The following is a 21,493-nucleotide window of genomic DNA, read 5'->3' as shown; positions in this document are numbered from 1 at the left end:
CATCTCGTCCTTAAATCGACACCACAAACTCTTTGATGAAAGAAAAAAAAAAAAGTCTGACGAGCACATTAAAAAGATGACGTTCGATAATGCTCAGCAGTTTCCTGGAAGGAAGGAAGAAGGATGACGGGGAAATTTGGAGGTGCAGCGACTATTACAGTAATCCGACATTGTGCGGCAGAGTTTGTCGAAAAGCTGACGCAAACGCGAGACTCCTCAAAAGGACAAGAGCAGATCAAATGCGGCTCAGTCGGATATTAAGAAAAAAAAAAACGTCATCAAACATTTTGGAGTTTGTCTCAGCTTGTTCCAGGCTTGGTCGAAAACGGCTCGGACTTTCACATTCTTTAAATTTACGTGGTGTCGTCTCCGTTTCTTCTTAAAGTCTCAGTCTCAAACCCTCAATCTGTCAGCGCCGTGCCAAAACAAAGAAAGAGAAAACAGGAAGGTGTGCTCACCCGGCAACACCAGCCCAGCTCACTTCTTAATATCGCAAGTTTTACATGCCCCCACCCGGGCACCGTAAAGTGTGATTTCCATGCTCAGAACGAGGTCTGAGATATGCGTGGGCAGGTGACAACTTCACCCAATTAGAATTTGCTGGAAAATGGCACCAAAAAAAAAAAAAAGATTCCGACATGCACAACGTGCGGCATCAGGAACGATCGTTGCATTTAAGAAAGATATTGCAGTGCGCCGAGCGCTATTTATGGCCGATCAATACGCTTGCAAAGTTCCTGCAGGCGAGGTTATCGGTGTGCCGAAGAATCCGGAGCAACAAAAAAAAAAAAAGAAAACGCCCACAACATGCCAACCTGGTGAGTGCGGGGAAGGTGTGGCGCGACCCACTACCTCGACAATAAGCAGCCAAGCTCAGATCCCTTCGTGTCCTTCCAGGAAACGGTGATTCAGACATTCCCGCTCCAGAAATTGAGGTGCTTTCACCCCCCCCCAGCCGTCCTCACCCGTCCTCAATGGAATGTGCCCACAAACTCCCAGCGGGATGGTTGAGACAGTCTGTGCTGCTGTACACGACGGCCTTTGCATTGGGAGCGTGCCAATTCAAACAATGCGCTGATAGAGTCCAGAGTACAAGCGGCGAACCCGCTTGCAAAACACGGATGAGGACTCACGAAGACGGAAATGCTCCAAAATATCATTCTGGGGTGCTTTCAGTTTGGTACGTATAAGTGAGCAGTGGAAGTCCGTTAAGGCAATGCTTAAAAATTTGCAAAACAAAAAAAAGCAAACATGTTTTTAGCGCAAGTCCTGCTGATGACGGACGACGGGCTCAAAAGGCACCGTTGCCCTCCACCTTCCTCATCTTTGCTTCAAATCATCTCAGGCTCGGCTAATAGACCACACTTCAAGTCACCAGCACGAACACACACACTCGTCGCACTTCTCACTCAATTAATCCTGGCCCAACCTTGCAGCTGGGAGATAAATGGTGCGGAGTCTCAGCAGGCTTTTTCGTGCTCCTTGTTCGCTGAATGTAGAACAGTTCTCCAGAGGATGGCAAGCCCCTCCGCCACCAAGCCCAAGTGCTCCGACACGAAAAGATCCCTGCCAGGATCGGGCTGACGCAGCATTTTTTTTTTAACACCTTTTGGCCGTGTCACTGTTTTATACAGACGGAAAAGGCCAGAGAATTATGCGCAACTGATTGCAGAAGAGCCGTCAGCACGTCTGGCGCGGAATTGTGAATCATTCGGCCACCGCGCTGCACGTTTAAAAAAATTCTATAAAATAGTCCGTCAAACAGAAGGCGTGTAAGGCTTCTTGCATTGCAGCGGTATCGACAGAAATCGAATGACTTGGACCGGGACTCGGCTGCGAAAAGAAGTGATTGGGAAATCCCCGCGCGAGGCCTCTGAGAAGGCATCGGAAGTTGTCCCATTTCTGGCGTGTCTCCAAACTCTCCATCGGTACCTTCCGCGCAAGGCATCAAGCCGGAAAAAAACGCTCAGGCAAAGCTTAAATGACAACGTTGGCGATACCGTGACGGCTGTTGAAGTCCATTTCCCGAGGCCATCCGAGCAGAAAGCCTGTCGTAAATCGTGCCGACGAGCCATCTTATCCGGACCGACATGACAATCCTTTTAACACTTGACACTCCCCCGCTATCGATAACGCTCCCTCCCATCTAAGAACACGGCACCTGACACCCTTTCATTTTCTTTTACAAGCGCCACTTCAGTTCGGAGCGGCTCGGATGTTTACAAGTGAAAAATGAGCGTCCGAGCGGTGCACTTGGCCTCACCGATGAACAGCACGGTGAACAAAAAAGTGCTGATGGGCAACAAACGCATCAAAACAGCTATTCGTCACCGTGACACGGCGATCAAACTGCACCGCTTGAGTTATTGCGCAGCGCCGGCGCGGTGGCAGCCGCGGAGATAAAGACGCCTCCAACTTTGGGTTGATTCTAACGCGGAATGACCACGTGCACATCCAGAGAACGTGCGTGTTCCGCTTCCTAAGTGATCATTTGATCAATGATCTCAAACAAATGCAAAAAAATAAATAAAATAAAATAAAGTAGCTGCCGTGTGTTTCTGCCGACGCTGCATTTTCCGCGTCGCCGCAGGTGTCAGCGCAGAAATGAAATCACTTATTACACAAGTGGCTCGTTTGCAGCGCGTCGCTTGATTTTAAATCCTGGGCTCACATAGGAAGAGGAAAATAAAGCTTTAAAGGAAAGGAGGGTCGACAATTCATGCAAATTGATGAGTGTGTCGAGTATGAAAAATACGCGCTGTTGTATCATTTTAGCCGGCAACGAATCGGAGTATTCCTTACGACCAAAATTCACGAGGATTGAAATTCAAACCCAACAAGTACTTCAAGTGTCACTTCATCAGTTAGCTCGTTAGCTAATTGATTAAGCAACTCGCCACCCTCTCGCCAATCAAAGTGCATTTTAACAACAAGCTGGAGAAGCACAAACGTTGACAACTTAAACATACGCAATTCATTTGGTGTGAAGCGGTCACACGCACACGCACGCTGTTAGCGTCCGTCCTTAATCGGTCTCCATTCCAACGCGGTCACAAAGCCCGTTTTTCTCTTCCCGACGCCAAGTATGCCAACAAACATGAGCGTGACCTCCTCCTCCTTGTAGTTGGACTCCCACTCAGCTCTACCTGGCTCGCTCATTGTGCCGCGCAGAAGCTTCCGACCCGTGCGGCCGCGTTTACACCAACACGACAATCAAAAAAATATAACTTGGACTTTTACAGAAAGATTCACTGAAGTAAAACGTGTCCATTTTATGCGGGATGAAAGAAATGACGCAGTCCCATATTTATTTCCAGCAACAAATATATTGCATTTTGCAAAAGGTAGAAACGGTTTGACGATGGCTGTGATGACAAACAGCCACCAGTAGATTGCAACATTCCAGCACTTTGGATTTGACATCAACGCAGATTTCGTTAAGAAGATAAAGCGGTGAATTTCATACTTGAACGGTTGAATAGTTGTTTATGGGGTGAATGACCAATACTGTGTTAAAAAAAAATAAATAATGAAATCTGCTTCTTCTCTGCTTTTCGGTCAGGAATCGGTATTTTGGCTGCTGATTAGAGAACGGAAAACTTTCTTTTGATTGAACGAAGAGTCGACTTTTTGGTTTGTGTGGTTGGGTGCTTTTCTCATGACAGACAAAAATATTGAAATATCAAAAAAAAAAAAAAAAGAAAAAATCTATTCAAACAGACTCAATGACTCCCTTGAGTCCAATTTGGTGAACTCTCAGGGATTCCAAAACTTGTAATGTCTTCTGAGGTGTCAACCGCCCCCACCTCAATAAATCCATCTGTTCCCAGACTAAACCGCCCTCCACTCGCCACGCCCAGAGGCGCCGGATTAAATCAAGTGCAGTGGAGAGCAGGTCGCAGGTCGCCTCTTACCCTTGCAGGAACCACTTGAGCGTCTGCTTTACTAGCAAACGCCCCCCCCCTCCTTATTATAAAAGCAGAAGGCTTAAGTCGCCCGGGAGGTCGCGGGTGGACCCTCGGGGGCGGCCCCTTGGTGTGCGCGACCTCGACGGGGTGAGGGTAGGACGTGACCGAGATGACCGCGATAACGGGAGGGCTTGTTTGGCCATTGTTGAACACCTGATACAAAGTGGCGGCGGCGGCGGCGGCGGCGGGACACACAGCGCCGCATTAAACGCGCTTGAATTATTGCACAAAGCCTGCTGAATTAACTCCGTATATCAAGCCCGGTCGAAGGGGCCTGATCTAATTGGGGGGAGGGTTGAGGGAGGGGTGGAGAGTAACCCAACATTTCTATCTTCCGCCATTAAAGTTAACCACTTCTCCCCTCTCTCGCTCTCTCGCCAGAACCATAAAGCTGCCAGGAGGACGTCTGATTTATCCGACACCCCGGCCTGGGCTTCTGTCCTAACTATCGCACGCCTCCAATTAAATTTTTTTTTTTTCAGCATCCCCTCTCTCCTAAATGTGATGAGATTGCGGCATAGTTGCGCGGAGTGGAGGTTTGACAAAACTGCTGACTCGGGTTAATGCCGAATTTCCTTAATAATGTCCAAAGCTGCCTGCGAAAGCACAAAGAAAAAAAAACAAAAAACAAAAAAAATGTTTTCCCCCGCTGCAGATGTAAGTGAAGAGTCATCAAGGCGGCGCGTTATCCAACGTGTAAATGATAAAGTGACTGAAGCAAACACAGCGGAGGCATCGTTGAGAGATGGACAACATCAAATCCATTTGGCCACCTACCCGCCGCCGCGTTTGGACCTTTCAACACCTACGCCGCCAGACGACGGTGAGGAAGACACGAGGCTCAATCTCACCCTGTGATGGCCCTCGCGTCAAACACAAAAAGTGAAAAATATTCTGTTCTGATTGTCTGGCATAACATCAATAAAGTCACTTGTCACAAAAAAAAAAAAAATGGAAAGACGTATTGAAAAATCTCAACGTAATACAATGGCTAAGAGGAAAGTAGTAATTTATGGGTATTTCTACGGGCTCCAAAGCGACTTTTTGAAAGCACCTTGACTGAGTTGTGTGGTTTGAAGTTTTGCCTACTCAATTTTCTTCAAATATTCAGTGAATCACGACTCAGAAATAAACGGAAACACGATGTAACCTCATCCTCGCAAGTCGGGAGGATCTTCGCGATTTCCCTCAAGTCACCCGATACTTTCACTTTTTCTTGAGCAGCGTCGTCTCAATTCCCACGAGGCAGCCGGATGGATTCTCACTTTGTCTCGCGCGGCTTTTGTGCTCGCTAAACAGAAAAATATCCGAGCGAGCCAACGCTACTCGTCTTTTCCAGACACACCCTCACAAAACATCGCGCGGGGTCCTAATGAGTCTCAGAAGTCACGCTTTTGGAATTTCGACTGCCTAATTTGGCATGCTTCACTTGAGCTGATTCTCTCTCGCTCGCTCGCTCTCTGCAGACCGCAAATCCAAAACGCTGAGGCCTAATGAATCGACACAAACGAAGGACAAACAAAACTTTGCGTCGCAAAATATTGTTTTCTTGAGCTCCCAATTATCCCAAACATCAGCCCGAAAGCCAATCAGTCACAATCCGCTCGGCTCGGGAGGAAAACTGGAACAATGGATTTCATTCATTAAAGTTTGGGGGGGGGGGGGCTCATTGGGTACCTGAAGAAAAAAAGCAAACTTACTAACAGACTTATTTTGAGTAATGGTTTTGTAATTTGTTTTTTCTAATTACAAATGGAGAAAAATAATACAGAAAGTGAATTTTTGATGTAAATTAGGGCATGACTCCCTCTGCAATTAATTTTTTTTTTTTTTACTTATTGTATGGCGACATCAAATAAAAGACAAAAAGGTCTCCAATTCAACGAGGATCAGCGGGAAAGATGTAAGCGCCGCATCGTGTCAAATACATGATCCGAGTGTGAATTGAATACACGGATTCACACGCGCTCATTTCTCAGCTGAGCGGCCTCCAGCAGGAGTGGCGACCCCGTGAAAGAAACCTCCGTCACACTCGCCGGCCAGCAAATGGACTGAGGCCCCAGGCGGCTAATGACATAATGAGGCCCGAGGCAGGCCGAGGCAGGCTTGGAGTGACGGAGGTGCGGGGAGCTGGTGAAGGAAGGTGCGCTATCGAGGTTGAGGGTTGGAGGGGGCAGCGGGGGCTCCCACACATGCACTCGCACCCACGTCTTCGGTATTCCCGCGCTGTCTCCTAGCTACCGATGGATGCGAGTGGGCGGACAGCGAGCAGCCTCCTTGCGCCACTCGTGTCCCAAAGACTGAGTTAGAGAATTCACGTTTTCTTGTTTGATACGACTGAACAAGAGCGTTAGCTTAGCATCATAGCACAAACAAGAATCTAAGCCGACATATACTCGTTTTTTTTTTTTTTTAGGTTTAAAAGTACAATTTCTGTCGACACTAGAATTGAAGGAACTCATGAAATCAATGGTTTTATTCTTACCTCTTTTTCCTCTGACTGCAACACTTTGTAGAGTCTGTAAAAAAAAATAAATGAATGAATAAATAGATAAATAAATAAATAAATAAATAAAGCAAGTGCAGAATGCCTACTGACGGACCACATTATATTTAACTATGCTATTACTGCGTATTTGTATAACGAACAACATAATAGATTGCTAAAAAAAAAAAAAAAGACCTCAAAACAAAATGACTCGAGCGTTTGTCACGGTCTTTATGCATGCATCTGCTTCCCCGGCAATACGTGGGAGTGCAGGCAGACGAGCTTCAAATGCGAGTCATAGGCGTAATATCACATCGGGTCATACGAAGACTTGGAACCTTCAGAGTGTCTGCAACAAAAAAAAAAAATAAACGAATAAAAAGAAAAACGAAATAGGACCAAAAGTTCAGCTTTTATTTTTTGGGGACCTACGCATGAGCATGAGCGTGTGACTATGAACTCTGAGGTCCCGTGCAATTTGCGGATTCACCTGGGATTCGAGGCGTCTTTGCGAGCTTGCACTTTTGCTGTGTTTTGTTTGAAGGGGAGTCATGAGACGTGGACCCCACACCAGAAAGTTTGCACTAAACACAAAGAGACAAGAGAGGGAGCACGAGCGAGAGAGAGCGAGCGAGCCTAGTCGGTCAGGCAGAAGTGGGCCAAGCTGGTGTTGCACTCATGAGATGACACACATTCAAGCGTCTGACCGGACTCCTTCTCTTAAAAAGCGCGCACACACACACACATGCATACAAAGCACATAGAGAATCCCCTCAGGTCCTACATGCTGATATCGTGCTCCAGCTCGCACATCAAGCTGACTAAACAAGATGGAGAGCGAAGAGGTGCAAGGAAGGTAATTGTTTTTGTTTTGGTTTTGTTTTTTTGGAAGCCGTTTGATCAATGTTCGTATTTGCTCAATCCGCAGCCCACGGCTGGTGGATTTAATTACTTTTACTATGACTGATATCACGGCACGTTGTGCTAGATGTAGAGCTGTAGATGTCGGAGCACTTCAGATCAATTATAAAAATGGATTTTGCATTATTCAACAACAATACCACAAACTACAATAAAAAAATAAATAAATGACGCGAGGTGCAAGTGTGACTTTTGTCACTCGGCTCTTCAACCTCGAGACTGTAGTATCTGTGACGGAGTGCGTGTGTGGCTTAAAAGGTTGAGGCTTGTCCTGGTGAGTGACGTGGGAGTCAGTGACAGTTGCTAGCTCCGGTTAGCGGCTTGACGTGAATTGGCTAACCGTTAGCCGGGCTATGTATGGTGTCCAAGCAAGCTTGAAAAAAAAAAATTCATCAAATGAGGCTTGGCGCAGCTCACCAGACCTCTTTAAGGGGATTTATGAAGCCCCTGAGAAGACCACCTTTTTAAGGCCCGTACGGTGATATCCATCACGTCGATTCTGGTTCTCAAGCAGCCCCAGGAGCTCATGCAAACCATAACCGCAGGTGATCCAGCTGCAAATTGAGCTGTCTGCTCTCTTAACAGCGAGCAGGCTCAGGCCCAAGTGGAGCAGACTGATTACATTTCTCGACAGGCAATGCGAGCGGCCTTAGGCCTGCCATGAGTCAAGCCAAACCTTGCTCGACTGCAGCTTGGCAGCGTTGGCATGAAGTGAGTTGGACGGGACCGGACACATAAAGTACGGAGATTATCATTTCAATTAGCATTGACATTCGACGGCGCAAATCGTATGCATAATGCATGGCGCAAGACGAAATGTCCCAAAGAACTCATTCGGTCTTGCATAACGAGGACATGAAGGCAACATTTTGTAAACACAAACCCAATTAAAAACATACTTTTGCAATTCATTCTCTCGCTCCAGGGACGACGTGGAAAAACATTTGCGACGCCACGCAGATATTCGGCAGCTGAGGCAAACACCGTCGGGCGTCGCTCGCCTCCCTTTGCGTACTTTACACAAGCGAACGCCGCGAGTCATTACCCGACATGAGCTCATCATTAGCGCAATCATCATTCACTGTTATGGATTATGTCATTGCGCCGTTAATCAGAGGGAGCCACAGCGGCGATCCACGCAAGCTTGATCGGCACAAACGTGTGCATTCAAATAGATGACGGTTACAGTTTAAGCCTGGATTTACACGTCACGGATCGAGGGACACGATTAAGAGATTTGGATTCTGATCGAAAGAGATCGGAGGATCCGGAGAGGCTATTCCGCAGATCCAAAATACGGCAGAAAATAAAAATTGTCAAAAAAAAATTAAAAATATGCAGCCACGCTATACCAAAGATGTACTTCTGATGTCAAAGATCACGCTTGTTAACAATAGTTGCGAGCGCCAGTTGCAAAATGAGGACAGAGCACAGCGTCAAAGTTTACATTTGGGGGGACCCACCATGAATAAACAGGTGCGCTTATCAGTTAAACGAAACATGCAAATGAGGGGATAATAATCGCCGGGACAAACGGAAAATAAATTGGTAAAATGGCACTTAAGAACGGCAACGTAAATCCGTCAGAGCACCGAGGAGGCGAAAGTGGACGAAGGTACAAAAAGCTTTTGCTGCATAATTTATCGACACGCCAGCAGCATGCTTGCATCTTCACGCCACCACGACGATTGCCGAAGCATTTTGGAAGTGCACACGCGTAGGTGCTTGTCATCCGATTCCAGCATCCGGCAAGACTTGTGAGGACTTAATCCAGCCGTGTCACACGCCATTCGTCAAGGCCGAGAGACGCGGGGCGCTTTGGTGGGAAAACGAGCGGCGGCGGTTGACTTTTGAGCGACTTCGCCTTGGCGCGTCTTATCGTCCTTGTTTGAAAGGTCAGTGACTCTCAGTGACTCTCAGTTCTCTCGCACTCTCTCACACTCTTTCGCGCTCTCTCGCTCTCTCTAAAAAAAAAAACAATTGCTGCACTGTAATCAGTTATTTTTCTCGGCTGCCTTCCTCCCCCGGATTGCACTTAAGGCAATGTCTTTCTGACTCGCTCAAGTGTGGGAGAGCTTGAAAATGTATATGTCGCACCCCAAAACGGAACCCAAGTGCTTGGCACCTCAGTCGCAACCTACACACAAAACAAACAACTAAATGGCTTGTTGTTACAGTGGCGATGTTGGCAGAGCTTCATAAGGTTTAACGCCGGCTGCCGAGGCCCAACACAATAAACCCAGAACGGAGAATGGCATTGTGGGGAATTTCCAATGTGATGCGCAGGCAGCTTATGCATTCACCTTGTTGAAGTAACATTTAAATAAGCAGCAGCTATTTTCTTCTTTTCTCAATCCCCCCCACACGCATCCCGCACCTCCCGTCTCCCTCTCCGCTTCTTGTGTGCCGCCAATAATTTGAAGCTGTCACAAACAAATCCTCTGCGCAGAACCTCGCCAAATGTCAGGTCCCGTCAAGCAAGGATGACGGGCTTCGAAATTTAAAAAGAAAAAAAAAGCGGGACCTTAGAAACTTTTGTCGACAAAACACGGGAGTCTGAGCGCCTCATGAATATTTATGAGCGTCCGCCATTCACTCGTGTGAGACGACAGACTGAGCTGCTGATCTGACAGAGTCGCCCGACTCCAAATATTCTAAGTATGGCTCAGCTCCAACTTACACCATTTATATATGACATCAGTTGGCGGGAAAGGACGCAAAACTTCCCCGCGTTTGTGGCGTTTTACCGTTTTTATGTTATGAATTTATTCTTTGTTGCTGTCTGACTAATTTTGCTCCATGTACAGCATTTTGCATGCAGCCGTGATTGTTTTCAAATGCTCTGAAAATAAAATGGAGTTGAGTTCGCCGCATTCTATTACGTATCGTTGCTGTCAGGTTTGAGCTTCATATGTCCAAGTGTTGTAAAGCAAAGCTCCGCCTCTTCACTTGTTCGGCAGAATTCATGCAGAAGATGCCGCATCGAGATTGAAAGCTTTGATTTTTTGGGGAGGACAATAACTCGTGAAACTAATTCGATACAGTCGGCCTGCTATGCTAAAAATGGATCGTAGAGAAGCTTCGGTGCAAAAGGAAGCTTGCGTGCACTCTGTGACAAGATGCGATGCCCTGTCAGGACGACACGTTTCCAGTGACATCATCAATGTGTCGAGATCCAAAACGGCCTTCAAGATGGAGCTTCCGTCTTTCGGCTTCATCGTCTAATCTGTGCTGTTGCAGCTGCACATTATATCACCGTGTCCAGCAGGCCAGACTTTTTTTTCTTTTTTTTTTTTCCCAGACAAGGGTGGGGGAGTAGAGACGGTGTGGTGGTGGTGGGGGGGGGGGGTCTCCTTTCTCTCTTCCTTTTCTTGCACCGGGCAAAGGATCAGAGGCTTTAATATGGCTGCCAGGGAGGCAACAGCCATTTAATAACAATGCAATCGTTGCTCACAGCAGTCGTCCGGTGTCGCTCAATACACCCCGCCGTGTGCAGATGGTACATTGTCTGCGCTATCCCAAAACATTCCGCCCTCTCTCTCTCTCGCTCCCTCCGAGATTCGTCGTCGATATTTAACCCTCTTCCTGAAAGAATCAACAAGCAATCACACTGCAGTATTTGTAAGAGTGAAGTGATCTTGGTTTTTTTTTTCGCTTTTTGAGTGCCTCCCGCAATGGGTGGGGAGGGGGGGGGGACATCTGGAGGAGGCGTTTCCGTGTACAAACAGAAAGAGTTGAGGCTGTAATTGTCATCCAACCAAGGACGTAAAAGCTTTTCATGACCCGACAAAAAAAAAAAAAAAAAAAAAAACGGATGGTGACGGGGCTTTCATTCAAATCAACACAGTTAATGTTGCCATAAGCCGGTCACCTTGCCAAGTTGCCCTCAAAACTCATTCCAGTGCAATTACGCCGCATTCTGATGAAAATGGCCGGCATAGCGGTGGCCATTTCGCAAAGGTGGATGTTCATTACGTGCCAGCACGAAAGAGCTTGGCCTTAATAGAGTGCCGACCATAAACATCCCTCATCATCACCGGGCCTGCCATTTGATCTCCCGTGGTGGAGATTGTGACGGCCGGGGAGTCTTCATTTCTTCGAGTGTTTACTCGATAATGGACTCTGCCCAAAGAGTTGCTATCGGCGGACAAAGCCGACGCGCCTGACGGAGAGCGCTGATTAACGAGCGAATTACAAAACAACTCCGGGTCACCTTCCTTAACTCGCTGATGGATGGTGTAAACGCGAGGATTCCGATGGCTTTGGGTAATAATGGCGGCCCTCCACCTGTGCGCCGCTGCGTTCTCGCTCTTAAAATATGAATCAATGCGTCCATAAATCAGCAAACGCCGCAATTAGCAGTCATAACACTGTAGCGAGCGATGCTTTACGGCCTGGCTGACGCAAGCCATCGTATTCCGGCATCGGCGAAGCCTCCGTTAAGCGCTGCCGCGCTTTGTCGCCGCCGTCACGGGCGGTTTACAAGGCTGCAAATGAGGCTCGCCATCTGTCCCACCTCCATGGGAGTTTGGCGCAGCTTTGGCATGCCTGACTTCCTCCGAACGCTGCACAAATGTTTGGAGACATTACATAAGTGGCGAGACCTTCACCCGGGTCGACGGGGGGGAACGGAGATGGATGGGTCGGGGGGGGGAGAGAGAGAAAAAGCAAGAGACGAAGAAGCCCTCTTCTAAAATGAACCTCCTTCCTCTGTTAATCGAACCATTTTTGAAAATGCGTCCCCCTCCGCCTCCTGCCCCTAAAAATGGGCCTCCGGCCGGGCCGGAGGGTCGGACCGGTCCACCCCCGGGGCGGGCTGCCCAACTCCGCTTATTCACAATAAACCACAGCACAAACGAGGCTCAAAATTCACGGCTTCCTCCAGTCTTGGCTTGCAGACATGATCATTAACAGGACTGATCTGCTGATACAAACTGCTGAGCGGCACATAGCGGGAGATGAAGTAGCGCAGGCACGCCGCCGTTACCATGGCGGCCCTTCACCCCCACTTCACTGCCTGCGCTGTAATTAACCGTGCTCAGCAATTTTCCTCCTCTGTATTGGGCTCATGTTTTGTGGATAAGAAAAAGGCTCATTCTCCCAAATGAGAATCACCACTGAATTGCTATTCAAATTTTTTTAAAAATGAAATAAATAAAACACACGGCCGGGGGAATGATGGCCAAATAATAAGCAATGCCCCGCATCCAATAAATCCATTTAGCGTTTGTGTAAACACTTGAAAAAGAAGCCTGTTGAGTTCTTATCACCTGAATAAAAACCAAGGGCGGCACAGAGGTGGCGATCGCAAATCACATTACAGGGACATGAAATGAACCCCTCCTCTCCAAACATTGGGCCATCGCAACGGCTAACCTTGAAAGCGCATTTATCGTCTTTGTAAGGGGAAACCATAACCTCCCCAGCTTCTCGAAAAAAAAAAAAAAAGCGCCTTGGCATGACTACAATGGCTCCGGCGAGGTAATTATTCAATACGATCGTTGGCTGCACTCGTGATACCTCGTAATTTCATTTCACTTACGTCTGTTTTGCGGCGCAACGCACAATGAAGCGTCCCAAAAGACCACTTCCTCCTTAAGATAATAATAGGCCTTTTGTGCTCGCCTTGGAGAAATCCTTGGTGGATTACGCCAGAGCACGTCAATTAATATGCATTCAATGAAACGAGTATGAAGTTGTAAGAAAATAATTGCTCTAAAATTTACAGGGGGGGGTCCGAGCTCGACATCAAGGCATGACCTCGTAAAGGTAGCCCATCTGCCGGTCGTCCACGTGATGTTCAGCGGCAGTGACGAGTGGCGAGCAAACGGATGCGCGTTCAACACCATCGAGCGTTACGTAAGAACTATCGCCGGATCTTCTCCCTTTGAACGGAGCTCAGCTCTCTCTGTCATCGCGATAAGGACATCCATAGCGCCAATTATCCTTTCGCCTACACACGACACAACGGCATCAAGTATCAGTAAAGCGCGGCGTGCGGACGACAGCAAGAAAGTCCAATAACTCCCTTGCACTCAAGCAGACAGTTTATCGTGTCGTGAGCCGAGGAATGAAGACGGCGAGCATCACGAGAGACCAGACAAGTGACAAGAAACATGTTCCCTTCAGCAACGTTGCCACGCTCCAAAAGAGAAATCATCCCTGGTCTCAGCATCTTCAAGATCAAGTTTACAATACGAGAGGACGTTCGTTTTCCCACTCGGCACGCCCTGAGAACGCTAAATGAAATCGGGTCAAGGTGGTACAGTTCTACATTAAGTGTGGATAAAAGCAATCCAACCTCTGAGTGCCTCGTGGTTGCGGCAATCAGACTCGGGTGAGGGCCAAGTCAACCAGTCCAAGAAGGTAGCGTTCCAAATAAAACCTTGGCACAGTTCCTTTTGCTCAGACCACAAGACGTTTTCTGAACATCAATCAGGGCCTAACGATCGGTCTTTCTTCACCATGTTGTACAAGATGCCCCGTTGCCGTGAGAAAAACGATCCACCCTCGCCAATCCATCATAGCATCTTGAAAATTTGGGGTCTGCTTCGATTTACGCCTTTGGTTCACTTTGTAAGCAAAAAGTGAGTCAGTTCCATGTGCACAATGAAAACAAACCCGTCCATCAAAGCACGACTCCTCGAACGACTTTTAATTAGCCTTATTTGACATCAACATTGAAGAGTTGCCAGCTGCAGAGCGCACCAGTTCTGAAATATCACACAGTCAGAACACCAGGCTGATTAAACGCTGCTCTCGACGCAAACCCGTCACCAAAAAAAAAGCAACGGGTAATCCGTAACGTATTTGACGCCTCATCCCGGCAGGTATGCAACCGCGCGCGCTGACACACGCTCGCTCTCAGGCACTTCCAAGGGAAAGCTGCCACCGTAAATCCCGCCTAATGGTGGCCAGCGAGGGAACTTTTTAACGCGGAACTTGGAGAAGCCGCCATTATTCACCCATGGAGGGAGAGAGAGCGGCGAGGAGGAGAGGGGGGGGGTTTCGTCCGAAGGTTTGACGGATGGTAATAAATATTGCACGGCGCCAACAGGGGTCCCTCTTAGAGAGCCGTTCAATTGCCATGAGTGATAGGTCGCTGCTGGGCAACACACGGTGGAGGATGGCAGAGGGCGCATTCCTCACGAGGGGGAGTCTTTTGGAGACGCTCGACAGCAGACATTTTTAACGCTAAGGGGGAAGAGGAAAAAAAACAGGAAGCAGGCCGCTCGTTTAACTTCTGCCGAATAACTTGGTCGGATTAACAGCCCACTTTAATGGAGTTCATGGAACTGTCCACCATTTCAACTACTTCCTTGGCAACAACGGAGCTGATGGAGGACCCTCATGCAGTTGGAGAGTGGGGAACTTCACTAGAAAGGACTTTTACTTCCAGGAACTACAATTACCAAGAATTTAAATGTTCCGTTTTATCTAGAAATGGATTAAAGCTGAAAATAATTTTGTAAAAAAATATAAACTTTTGTTTCCTTATTGTTTTTTTATGCCTGAAGATGCATGGTCATTTATTATGTATCCTGTATCCCACATAAGAAAGAAAAATCTTATCAACCAACTTGTAAGTCAAGGTACCACTTTATATCGCTCATGAATGAATGAAAGGCGCCAATAGGTGTGTTTTTCAGCAATCAGCTTTAGTTAAGTTCTCGAGAAAAATTTGTGAGTAGGTGTATAGTTGATTCGACCAAGTGCGAAGGTTGGTCAACAAAAAAAAAGGATGACTAATTCAAAGAAGGAAATGTTACCATTTTGAGACAAGTGCTGAAAGACAACTGCAGCTGTAATCGTCTTGCGCAGACGCTTGCTTGTTGCATAAAATGCATCAAAAATCCTAACAAAGCACGTCAAAGACCTGGAGCACCTCCCTCATCCCCCTCCACCGGAGGGAAGGGTTCATGGAGAGGGCATCTGACAAATCATGAGGTCAGGGTCATTTCCACACGACAGATGCGACAATTTAGCTGCTAGCTGTTTTGTATTGAAGTAAATGTGAGACATTTTGATTCTAATTGGAGTAATATGTCACACAAATTTGGACAACCCAGGCAAACATTTTGCCCCAAAATCATGTACCACATAAAAATCAACGTTGTCTTATTGTTATTATGTATTTATAAAAGTTTAATTCACAGTACAATGACTTTTTGGCTACAGATGCATCTCGTTACGTTGCTTAATTACCAGGGTCAGCTCAGCTGCCCTTTTGAACTAGAGCACTTCAGGTACCCAGCAAAAAAATCCGAAAGACGAGAACTGGCGGGAAAAGAGCAACATCTTCTACTTGCGGAGATTTCATGTTTGTTTTGCGGCATGTGGCCGAAGCCTGGCGGGCAAAGGAGCTCGACCGCGGGGACTTGACTGAGCGTGACGTGGGGAGGTGGTGGTCGTGCCACCGGGAGGAGGGGGGGGGAGAGGATGGCGTCGTTCGCGGCACTATTTAACGACCACTACAACTCAGAGTGCGACCTTTGAGGGGGCGTTCTACATTTGTAACTTGGCCATGCTACATTTGCTATTTTCGCTTCGACGGAGGGACGGACGGGAGGTCAAGCTAGCCCTCGCCTCGAAACGGTGCTGCTAATGGAACAAGGTGGCGGACATGAACGGAGGGGGAGGCGCGCTGTCAGTTGGACCGACCCGCCGCTTCCCTCCGCGGCAAGGTGGCCACACATGGCCGCTCAACCGAGGCTGCCCCCCCAACCTCGCCTCGAACTCAATTAAAACACCGCCATTCGCGTCTTTTACCTTCACGAAGTGTGAAAAAGGAGGGGGCAAGTTGACTTTTCTAGGCGCACGTCGTCGTCGTCGTTGTCGTCTTGGTGGTCAACGGCGAGGGCAGCAGCATCATCACCATCCGTAATTCAAGATTCCACTTTGTTAATCCTTTAGGAAAAGCTGGAACCTTCCCCCCCTCTTGCTTTTTCTTGTTTCCCGGTCGCCTAAAATGTGCCGAAAGGATACACGCCACCTCCGTGTTGATTAAAAGCCGAGTCCAAGTGTTCCGCCGCTTTATTTTCTCCCCTCCGCCTCGTTCTCTTTTTTTTTTGCTCACTATGTGCAACTCTAGTGTGTGTGTTTTCTTCTCTTTTTATCAAGGCGGGGTCTTGGCTCGCTCAAGCCAATGACATAAACCAAGAAGCCCCTCCGCCCTCCTCCTCTTTTTACTCATATGGTCAAAGCGTCTCTCAGACAGTCAACAAGCTTATACCTCCTTTTTGTTGCCAAAAAAAAGCGTTTGCAGTCTGCAGAAGATGCCACAGCAACCTCATATTTTGACATCTTTCCATAAAGTTTGTGGAAAGAACATCATCGTTGTGTTGTTACTCTATTTACTAGCCGTCAAACTAATCAATTCACAAAACCAAGTAACTAATTATGAAACAAAAAAGTGAACCTGACCACTGCATGTTTATCATTCACATGAGGCCTTTAAAGCCAAATCTAATAAACACATTCCTTATCGTGCACAAAACTCGTTCATGTTATAACAATCCTAAAAAGTAGTCCGTAGTTGTGCGGTCATAGTTTGCACATACTCAAGAATCAACCATGCAGAAGCGAATACGGGTCACTGATGACGGAATGACATTCTGGGCATTTTTAAAACATTTTTTACAGGAATTTCCAAGCCAAACGCATTTCTGTGGTCCGAAAGCCGTTTTCGGCTGCGTAGATTTATGCGAGGGTGACATCGTTGCGCTCATCCTATGCATTGCGTTGGTACCGTTTGAACATGTCGTGTCCACGCCACCGCCCTCAAGAGAGACAACATCTATCACTCTTCGAATGAATTATCGACGCCATGTTTCTTTCATTCAGCGGATTTAGTTTCTCCTGCCAACTACACCGATCAATTGGAATTCGAACGGCGTTGGATCTTCACATCTTTATCATGCTCAGTCGGTGTATCTTATCAAAATCATTTCTGACTGCATTATTAACCCGCCTGCCGGATTGTTGTCGAGGTCAACTTTATGCGTCTCCCCTGCCAGAGGCTGCCCAAAGGCGACACCCCCGAAACTGCCCAACCCGACTTTTTCCACTAATGAGGAGACGGTGCGGATAAAAAACCGAGGCGAGCCCCCCCACAGTCGGGCCACTTGAACATGCGGGATGAAGTCCGACTCCTCTCGTAAATCTCATCTTGAATGCATCAAAATGGAACAACGTTGTTGGCTTGTGATGCGTTTGGATTTTGAGAAGAATTTTTGCGGGACTGTCTCATGACGGCTCTGTTGCAGCTGCGGTTGTTCTTAAAGCGCCGTCAAAATAAAAATTAATCTGTCTTGTAAACTTTACACGCCACAGTGAAGAGTGTTGCTAAGAACCCTGCCAAATGCGACAATTACAAAAAAAAAAAATCACAAAGGACAGTGTGTGAGAGGGACGCACACACGGGACTTTTTCCCTCTTGCTCTTCTATCCTCTCTCCATGGCATGCGTGCACTCATGGCAGACAACGAGGCGCTCTAAAGCTTCACGACCTCGTTCTCAGTCTTTGCAAGTTTTGTCGTATGATCTCAAAGGCGTTGCCTTCACGTATGTACGCCACGATGACTCTCTCCTGTCCGCTTCCCTCGCTTCATTAATATGCAAATGAGGCTGTCATTGTTGCGCGTCGGGAAGAAAGCTGTCATGTCTTTGCTGGTGTTTGGATTTTTTTTTTCTTTCCCGGCAAGCGCGTCTTGTCTTTGTTTAGCCGCAGATTCAAACATGTAAACATGGCTTCATGAGCATCCGTCGGCCAAGGACGTCTTTTAATTTGCACGTTTTATTGTCGCTCTCCTGCTCGCCGCTGACCGTTTTTTGTCATTCCTCGTTGGCCCAAACACTTTTTAGGCTTTTTTTTTTTTTTTTTTTTAAGTAGAGCCCCTAAAATGAAAACCCATTTCAACCTTTTCAGAGGCATCAAAGAGAGTGACGGACACCCCTGATGTTAAAAAATGATCAATTTCATATTTTCTACTGTTGGTCTGTCACGACATTGTCCAATATTTGGACACTTTTGCCAATTTTGAGCGTTCAAAGTAGCTTGAAAACAAACCTATTAACTCTCGGAACCATTTAAGTGCCTGAGAAGTGTCATATGACTTCACCACATTACGTCGCCTCAAAATTTAAAGTCGCGATGGTTTTCGACAATTTTGAGTGAACATGAAAAAAAAATGTTCAGTAGGCCTGTTTTGAACCATGAAGGTTAAAAATGGTTTTCTCCTTTTGAGGTTGACCGACAATATGTAATCATTACAAAAATCCTAAAACATTCGTACGTCCTCGCCGTGTTGTGGCCAAATTGTGTGTTGAGTTGATGGCCTCCCCCAAAATAGCGCCAATTCCCACAACGCGAGCCACGTTAAAACATCCCTGATTGAACAGGCCCCTTTTCAATTACAATGCGCCGTTTTCAAACGACAAGACGCACATAAAATCCAAGACGCCTGCCCGTTTATGACTTTGGAGTGCTTTGATGGAAAATGCGCTTTATGATTGCAGGGACACCCAATTGGTTTCCCGCCGGCGAGCGCTTGTTGTTTATGTTCATAGCCTTATCTTTTACTTTTGACGCGTTGTCGTTCACGATGAGCGTGGAAGAAATATGCCGTTAACGCTCTTTCACCCCTTCATGAATCATCACTGACATGGAAATGCGAGCGGGAGATGGATGGTAGGAGACGGCTACGGCGTGAACCGCGTCGCCGCGCCCGCAATCAATGAGACTTCAGACAACGTTCAATTCAAGTCCAAACGGCACAGAAACACCCCGTTATCCTCTGTCTCGTTAATACATTTATTACTCCATTGATATTGATTTGTGTCTTTGATCAATGCGCTTGTTTTGGAGCTACAAAACAGGTGGGACATCTTCGGTTTGGAAGTGTACGATAGAATGGCGAGGGAGTTTCATACTTTGGGCCAGTAAACTTTTTAACGGGAAAAATATTGAGCTCTCCAAGTACAACCATAGTGACCTTAAAATAAATTAAATAATGATTCAATTATTATTCACTAGCAGCCGAGTAAAAAAAAAATTGACGTATTTAGCCGTCAATGGTAGTTAATGAGTTAACACGGACTGTTTTTTTAAAAAAAAAAAAATTCCCAATTGTGCTTTGTCCTTTTGTCGGTACAGAAAGCACTCTGGCACAGTCTAAGGGTCACCATGTTGCGAGAAGATTTCCTGGAGCGGTAGCGCTGCCGGGCGGAAGCCAGCAGACATCCGAAGTGGGTCGGAGTATGGCGAGAGTGGGGGCGGCGTCCTGCTGGGACGCGCAGTCTGCTGTGGAGGTAGTGGACAGAAGGGGGAAACCAAAAAAAAAAAAAAAGAGGCTTGTCGCCTGTGGCATGGCACAAAATGAACGACTGCCATCTTTTCGGCTCCTCCTTACTTTGACTTAAGAGTGCCCCACATTTCGACATTTTGCCGATGCGAGCCGTCTCTTTACTTTGCTTTCGGTGTTGCTACTCCTGTAGCAGGCTGGATTTAGTTCATCCATGCTTGAGGATTAAAAAAAAAAAAAAGACAACAAAAATGAAAAATATTGTAACAGTTGAGCCACTCCAATGCTGTTAAAAACAAAGTAAACGGAGGACGGCTTGAAAAATGGCCGCCAGCCTCCAGCCCGTGCGTGGAAAAATCATTACGGCCTGCGCGTATCCACCAAGCCCGAGCCTGCTGACTTGTTATTGCGCCATTAATAACTTTTTTTTTTGCACTGCCAAGCAGACATCAACGCGCTCGCTCGAGTGAGACGCGAGTCGCTAAATTAAAACCATCCGTGTTACTTTTTCCTTTGCGTTCCCTCCCATCAAAAATGATTGTGACTTTGTTTAACCCCTGAAAAGGTGCGACGCGAGTGTGAAGTTTGACGCCTGATGCTCACTTTTACATGTTGGTCGCAGCTTCTGGCAGCTTTTAAACTTCTTTTCTGATTTCCGTCCTCTCTTTACACACAGGCCAATTTTTGGGCTGGAATTTTTTGTCCAAAGTTGAAAAAAAAATCATATTTTCTTTCGCACGGACGATTCCTTGATTGAATTTCTCTCCCTTCCACACGAAGGGGAATTGACAGTGACACAAGAGCGCTGCACTGTCAGGCTTCCTCGCGTTGCCGTCGACATACTGCTGACGCGTCATATCCTCCGCAAAAAAAAAAAAAGTTGCGACTCAAGTGTTTTACACAGACGGTAAAGCGGGAGGAGGGACGGGCTGGCCGGGTCGGGGACGCTCTTTTTGTGCACTGCAGCCACATTTCTTGACTTTTTAATCCCGGATGCGATGCCGAGCAAAGGCCTCACCGGAATGCAATGAAGACGTGCACGGTTTTCCTCCCAAGGCCTAAATTGCATTCGGCATCAAATTGCTGTCAAAAATGCGGAATAGCGAGATCTTAGGGCAACTTTCAAAATGAAATAGCGCACTCCATAATCACATCATCGCAGCGTCAACGTTACAAATTCGAAAAAGGACCTCAGATGGAAACATCCTCGTCATCCTGATGGGACAACTTAGAGGGGACGTCGGGGGGTCTTAATTGACCGAACGCCACGACACGCAAGCTAATGAGGGACGAATCCCCTGACTTCATGACGTGATACGGTCGCCGTGGAAACGGTGCTGGCGAAGCAAGTAAGCCGACGTATGAAGGAACGCGAAGGGCGTCTTTCATGTCAAGACGGAAGACGGTGGCATAAAAGTGTTAATCTGTGAAATTGGATGAATTTAAAATGGGATTAAATTGTAATGGCTGCACTTGGAAAAAGGGGCTGAAAGGAAAGAATATGCGCGTTCCGCTATTAAAAGAAGCCCCCCCCCACTGTTCCATGTACAGGACATTTCAAGCAGCGGCAGCTTGGGGGAGGTTCACGTGTCAGCTCGAGAGAGAGGTTGCGTGGGACGCCAGATGTACACAATGTAAACATTGAGCGTGACCTTTGTTTGGAGTTTCTATCCCGCCCACGTGGAGGTCGAGCCGAGTCATTCGAACTGCGGAAAAAAAAAAAGCTCGGCGATAAGCAGGAAAATGTCGGAAACTGGGAAAACACGGGTCAACAAAGTTCAAAAGAAAACCGGGAAAATTCGTCTTGGACGTGC

General features: G+C 47.1%; 1 protein-coding gene across 2 annotated transcripts in view; it reads right to left on the bottom strand.

The window, feature by feature from the left end:
- Nucleotides 1-21,493, bottom strand: part of mmp21 (matrix metallopeptidase 21) — a 34,245-nt gene that overhangs the window by 3,166 nt on the left and 9,586 nt on the right. The window contains exons 9-10 of one of the 2 annotated variants that reach the window (XR_015840083.1): nucleotides 6,947-7,040; nucleotides 6,454-6,487 (exon numbers count right to left, since the gene is read on the bottom strand). The gene's annotated coding sequence lies outside the window, so the exon portion shown is untranslated. The remainder of the gene's footprint in view (nucleotides 1-6,453; nucleotides 6,488-6,946; nucleotides 7,041-21,493) is intronic. The other variant, XR_015840082.1, reaches the window with a different exon arrangement.

This window comes from Idiotropiscis lumnitzeri, chromosome 20 (genome assembly GCF_059441095.1).
Source record: "Idiotropiscis lumnitzeri isolate Australia: NSW breed Sydney's pygmy pipehorse chromosome 20, RoL_Ilum_1.0, whole genome shotgun sequence".
Classification (NCBI taxonomy): domain Eukaryota; kingdom Metazoa; phylum Chordata; class Actinopteri; order Syngnathiformes; family Syngnathidae; genus Idiotropiscis; species Idiotropiscis lumnitzeri.
This window is presented reverse-complemented; position numbering and strand designations above follow the sequence as displayed.